Source organism: Pinus tabuliformis, chromosome 3_2, assembly GCF_031772625.1.
Source record: "Pinus tabuliformis cultivar Carrire ecotype Pingquan chromosome 3_2, CPIR1, whole genome shotgun sequence".
Lineage (NCBI taxonomy): Eukaryota > Viridiplantae > Streptophyta > Pinopsida > Pinales > Pinaceae > Pinus > Pinus tabuliformis.
The window spans coordinates 647,165,614-647,172,515 of NC_142302.1; the positions used below are offsets into that span (position 1 = coordinate 647,165,614).

General features: G+C 35.4%; 1 non-coding gene across 1 annotated transcript; it reads left to right on the forward strand.

Moving 5' to 3' along the window:
- Positions 1-679: 679 nt before the first annotated feature.
- On the forward strand, positions 680-752 carry TRNAR-UCU (transfer RNA arginine (anticodon UCU)). Its single transcript has one exon. It is a non-coding gene; the product is annotated as a tRNA-Arg (tRNA).
- The last annotated feature ends 6,150 nt before the right edge of the window (positions 753-6,902 follow it).

Here is a 6,902-nt window from a genome sequence, read left to right on the forward strand (position 1 = left end):
CATCACTGTCAAAGAACAAGAAAAATAAAAAAAATAAGTTATGGAAAATACAGGAATTTGTTGCAATTTTTTTGTACAAGCCAAACTAATGCTAGTGTTGATCTTATATGTCATTGTTATGTGATGACATAATAATAGATAGAGGGATAAGAAATCGTACACTAAGTCTTAGAATTGATATTCAATCATTAGATATTTTTCAACAATTCTACTTTTTAAATCCATTGTATTTATATATAACTTTTTTTTATCATACAAGAGTCTAAAAAATAGAATAATTAGATGACACATTAGTCATATCTAAATAATTTTGAAATACATGTTCAACATTTCAACTTGTCTTGTTATTGTAACCATGAAAAATCACTTAGTAAACAAAGTGCAACCATGTATATTCATGAGCATATCAAACTTCTCCATAAATTTGGATTGTTGTAGTTTCTTTTTTGTTTTCTAAGTACTTAATGGTAAACCTCTTTATAAATATCAATAGTTTCTATAAATTTATTGGGTGAACATCAAGGGCAACATGAGAAACCCACCCCACGCTTCGGTCAGACATATATATTTCATTGTTCTGTTGGGTAAACATCAGGAGCAACATGAGAAACCCACCCCACGCTCGCTCAGACATATCTATTTCATTCTACCTTCCATGGAAAGGAAACGAAAATGTATGGCGCCCGTGGCCTAATGGATAAGGCGTCTGCCTTCTAATCAGGCGATTGTGGGTTCGAGTCCCACCGGGCGTGCTGTTTTTGGTCCTCGACTGAGAGGCTTTTTTTTCATAGAGAAGACGATCAAACCGGCCATTGGCCATTTGATTCAAAGCTTCGACGAGTGTAACTAGGCAAATCTAGCACTTAGGAGGTGGCCCTTTATGCATTTTCACGAGGACGTTCTTCAAAATTAGTAAATTTATCCAAGTTAATATATTATTTGTTTATATTTTATTATGGTGAAGGTGGATAGATAATTTGTTGAGGCTCAATATAACATTTTATTGTGCTTATAAAATACTTTATGACACAATAATTACCAATTAAACAACACTCCTTAAATAGTACTTAATTTATATAATTAACAATAAATGTTGACAAATAATAAAATATAATATATATAATTTAGTGGATTAAATTAAAAATAAAAGGTTATTGAGTTAAGCTTATCAATGAGCAGCGGACAAAATTTATTTAACTGGATCTTAATAAATATATATCGACCATATAATTATTTATTTAACTGGATCTTAATAAATATATATCGACCATATAATTATAATTAGATAACTTAGGATATACATTTTGAATCAATTTCAACCTATTTAATCATTGTAGTGTTTATTATTTATTCGATAAAAAAGACTAAACCATACAAATTTAAAAATGTATAAGGTTATAGGATGATTCTTTTTCCTTTTTTGTTTCCTCAAAAATGCTCCTATTTGAAAGGACATAAACACACCCTTAAAGTATGTTTCACATGTTGAAATGGCATGAAAAAATTGCTATTTCTAATTGTCATTTTAGGCCATTTCTCATTTCAAAGGACAACTCTCATTTCTAATTTCTCAATAACGTATCTTTTTTCTGTGTTATTTTTTAATTGTTAGAGACCTTTTTTCTCTCCAATGTTACTCAGAGTGCTATCAAAATTACTTAGGGCTTGCATTTAATGTCATATGAGGGATTGAGAACTTGGATCTTCACATTAATATATAACTGGTCACCTTATTGCTTATTACTAAACCACACACGTGTGAGCACATTAATATATGATTGAACACTTTATTGCTTATTACTAAATTATACATGTGTGAGCATATCAAGTGAAATTTGTGATAAAACTATTTCTAATTTTTTGTGACAACAAGCACGTGGCAACAAGAAGTCCAGAGGAAAAGTCATTGATGATTCTGCCTTATATAGTCCCACATCCACACCTCTCACCTGGTCATCTGATCTTTATGTGAAAGAATTGTTAAATGCAAAATAAAGGTTGGAGGTTTTAGAAGTTAAAGAGGAGGAAAGAGATCATAAAATTCATATAATAACAACTGAGAACAAGGCTTTAACAAAAAGCAATAAAGTTTTAAAATAACAAGTGGAATTGCTACAGGGAGCTCTCCTAATAGGGAAAACAGAATGGCAACGCATGAAGGCAGATGTGCAAAACCTAAAGAAAGAAATCTGTAGTGGAAAGTACAGAGGTGGTGAATGTGAAATCATCTTAGGATAAAGGGAAAATGATTGCCCAAATAGACAACCATGAAGAGAAAGCAAGAGAACAAAGGAAAGGAGATTCCACCCAAGTTTCCAAAACTTGGGCTCAAGCTATTAACAATTCTGCTAATAAGGAAGGAGAAACAAACATTTAGGTTGACAACATGCAAGATAGAGAAGGAAAGGAAAGACAAAATAGGGCAGCAAACATAATTATTAAAGGGGTGAAAGACTATGGAAAAAATGAATGTACTCTTGACCTTGCAAGAGACTTCTTGAAAGACAAGGTGCTATGGCAAGGAAAAATATGCCAAGCATGGAGGGTGGGTAAGCTTAACGGGGAGAGAGCTAGGCCCATAAAAGTCATCATACCTAGATTGCGTGATAAATATATCATTCTAAGCAAGAAACATCTCTTGAGGGGTTCTTGTTTTTTCCTAGAAGAAGATTTAACTGTAAAACAACAGGAGGAAAGAAGGGAAGAAATGTTAAAGGTTAGGGAAACAAGAGATGAAGGCAAGAGAGCGGGGATTTATAAATGCAAAGTTGTGATAACACGATTTGGATCTCCTTCCAAAGCAGAGCAGCAAGATGGTAATAAAGAAGATGCAACAAACTCTTCAACAGGAAATCAGGAAGCAAGGTCAGTATGGGAAAGCAGGGACAAAGACTCAAATGTGAGTCTTGCATGTCAAAATAAATAGCAATCCAGTCATACCCAGGTTTCCTTAAGATTAGTTTGTTGGAACTACAGAGGTTACCCATGGAGATGAGGACCTGGGTTAGGGCCTATTGCGGAAGATAGAAACATAATTTGCTCATAGAAACATATGAGCATGAAGGGTGCAAGACACCTTTGTTTGAAGGATACTGGAAGATGGCAGCGTGGAACAAGGAAACAGGGAATGACAAAGGGAACGAGGGTATCATGGTTTTAGTAAGGGAGAAAGAAGGTCTTCTCATTCAGTTAGAAAAAGCAGACTCAAATAAGAAATTCCTTTGGTTTAAAATATCAGAAAATGGAAACCACATCAGAATTACAACATGATATTTTGCGCCACAAGTTTAAAAAATCTATAAAGGTAGAGGGCTTGACCACAAAGATCGATTTGCAGCCTTAAAAGTGGATATTGTAACTTATTCGCAGCTAGGTGAAGTCCTTATAGTGGGTGATTTCAATGCTAAGACTACAAGTGAGCAAGTTAGCATTCTTTGTTGTAAAGATGATTGCGACCCTATTTGGCTTACAGAAGAGAGTAATCATCAGTGGGAAAGAATCTCAGAGGACAATGCCTATAATCTCTTTGGTGAACAATTGCTTACTCTATGTGGGGCCTTTGATTTAGTCATTTGCAATGGCTTGAATAGATGGGCAAAGTTCAGTAATTTCACTTACAATACTTGCAATGGAGCAAGTGTAGTAGATTATGTAATTTGCTCGCATGGTTTGTGTGAGAAAATGGAGGAAGTCTTGATTGGAGATCCACTGTGGAACTTAAAATCAGATCACAAGCCAATTTATTTATGTTTCTCTTGGACTGGAAGAAACAATTAGAGTAAAAAATTCAGCATGTCCAGCAAAACTGATGCAGGAGCATCAAGGGTATTTTTTGATTTGTAAATATGTTAGAAAAGGGGGTGTGACAATTTTTAATATTTTATTTAATTAATTTGTTATTTTAAATAAAATAGGAGGAAGTGGGGATTTTTGTAAATATCCTTTTATTAATTAAAAGGATATGTGAGAATTTAGTTAGTTAAGGATATGAAGGGATAAGATTCTAGATAATAGAGTTTGTTGAGATATTCTAGTGGTGTTGAGATATTAAGGGGATTGAGCATTTAATTAGATCATTTTTAAAATTGTATAAATTAGAAGGCCTCAAAGGCAAATGGGACACTTGAATAGTGAGAGTGAGAGTGTGAGCAGTGAAGGGGTTTCTATTTGGCAGCCTTCAGCAATTGTAAAGGGCCAAATAATTGGAAATCAGGCCTAGGAAAGGATTGTATTACAAGTGTTTTGTGTGTCAATACAACCTTTGATTTTTTACTGTATGTCCAGTATTGAGTTTGCGTGAGATTGGATTTATGTGTTCAATGAATAAAATGAAATTAGGTTGTAATGAATTGTATGTATCTGTGGAATAGAGATTCGATTTTATATCTCACTCTCAAGTTTTATATTACAAATTCAATTCAGAAAGTGATGAAGGTCGAATGCATTAATGAAAAGCCGACTAATGTTATTGACTGCGCTGGTGATGCGAATGATGGAATTAAAAATAATTATTAATGGAAATGTCCAACATGAAATTAAGCCTGCATTCTCTGTGGGAAGGATTGTATTTCGTTTCATTGAAGTTGAAAGCGTTGTTCTATGTCAATTAGTGGATCCATATTATAATTGCTATCTTCAGAAATCGATTAGGTATGTTGGGTAAATCGATCTTTACATACATCGATTTGAGCATTTGCTGTGATATGTAGCGCTGGAATTGTGTGGGTAAATCGATTGCTGTGATATGTAGCGCTGGATGTGTGTTCATTGCAATCATTTCAAGTCCACATGCTGTTTGGCACTAACAATGCAAGTGTCAAAGATACAGATTGAATGGAAGCGCACAGGTGTGTTTCCGCAAATCATACAAGGAGAGAAGCGTTGTTTCAGCTGAGTAGAAGAATGTTGACATTTAACTTCAGAAATTGTGTTTCAAGTAAATCGATCGCATGGTGTAACTCTGGGTGTAAAGGCATAGCTAAAGGTAAAAGGCGCTACTGTGTAATTGTTCTGCGTGATGAAGATTGGAACAGAATGGTGTCTAAATGAATGCAGGGTCAAATTTATGACTGTTCGTGTGAGATTTCATATCGTGGTATTATTATGAGTTCGTGGGCGAAAAAAGCCACGGTTTTGTAGTCACGTGGAGCTGGAGCATACACTGGTTAGTTTTTGCGTTAAGTTGAAGCACCTGCAAAGCAGAACTGTGCGTGAATTCGATCCATATGTTATCCATAAAGAACAGAAGCCGTGGGTTATCTGAAGATTGTGTTAGTAAGGTTGTATCAATATTGAATGGCATTAAACCCAGCGTGAAGCAGTGGCTAATCTGTCAGAAGCTGCGTGCTTGAAGGTAAATCTTGTGCAAAGTCTGTGACCGATATTGTTTACATTATATGCTGAGTAGAAAAGTCGATTTGAATGTTGAACACCGATCTATTGTGTGATGGTTAATACGATTAATTCTGTGGAAATCGAGTGAAGTTTGTCATCGATGTTTGCTGTGTTAGCAATGGAAAAATCGATATATATATATATATATATATATATATATATATATATATATATATATATATATATATAGATATATATATATAGCCATTGAATTATTTGCTGGATCGGTCGATATGAACATTTGGATGTTGGCAGTGATGATCAGTTATATGTAATGCTGAAACTATGAGTGATGCCATCGATACCTCATTGCCATCAACATTTCAATCATGACTGTGTTTTTTTTACTGTGCGCTGCATAATTTTTTAATCAAATTGATTCACACGTTGTTTGGATACATTGTGGGCATGGTTGTATTGAGTTATATGAATGGGAGTTCAAAGTGTTTGATGGGGCGTTTGTTCTTGAACAGAATTGAGCTTTAAGTTGTTAATACATCTTGATTGAGGCATATATGTTAGTTGTATACATCCAAACAGTCAAGACAGTGATTCTGGGATTATGAAAAGAGGAAAATTTTGTTAAGAGTAGGAAAGTTCTAATTTTCCTACATCATTTTTGGTATCAGAGCCTGGCTCTGTTGAGATTGAAGAATGTTTGTTTTCTGAATGAAGACAGAAGGTTTTGTTGAAGAGCTGGAATAGCTCTGGGAGAGGATTCAAGTTTTTTTTTAATTTAGTTAATTGCATGTGGTGAATGAATGTCGGATTGTGAAACTGATGAAGATGGCAGCACAGGTATGCAAGTGCAGTTGAGGAAGGAAGCAAGATCAACAGGATCTTGAAAGGTGAGATTGTGTAGTTGATATTTAACTCTGGTTTGAAGACTATTTACAGAACTTGGTTGCAGGCATAGTGGAGAAATCTTAGCAGGAAGAAGCAAATCACAGCTTGAGAGCAGTGATGGAATCCAACAGAGGATTCTAGGTGTGTGGCAGAACCTAAAGATTCAACGGAGGTTGAATGAAAAGGACAAGTGTGTTCTTAAGAGTTGCAGATGAGAAAAGCCTGAAGGAGCAGTGGAGAATGCTCGAAAGGTTCCAGCAGAGGACCGGGTGATTACCAAAAGACCAGATCCGGAGGAAGGGATTGGTGAGGTAAGTGGCAGCAGGAGAGGTTACTGTTGCAGAGGCTTGATGCAACTCATGAGTGAGAAACTCATGGCGAAGGAAATGACTACTGAAAGTCATAAAGGAGAAAGCAGAGGTTCAGAGGGAAACCACATTAGAATGAGGGAGAAAGATGCTAAGGCAAATGGCATATTGAAGCAGTGGACTAATGAAGAGTACGAGAAAGAGAAAGCTGAGATCGCAATTCATCTTGAGTTATTGATGGAGTTGTTGCAGGAGAATATGAAAGGCCAGAGACATGGTTGGCTGATGAGGAAGAGAGTGAAGTGGCAGAGGCTACAGCAGAAAAGGGATCGACAGATAAACATGCAGTTAACA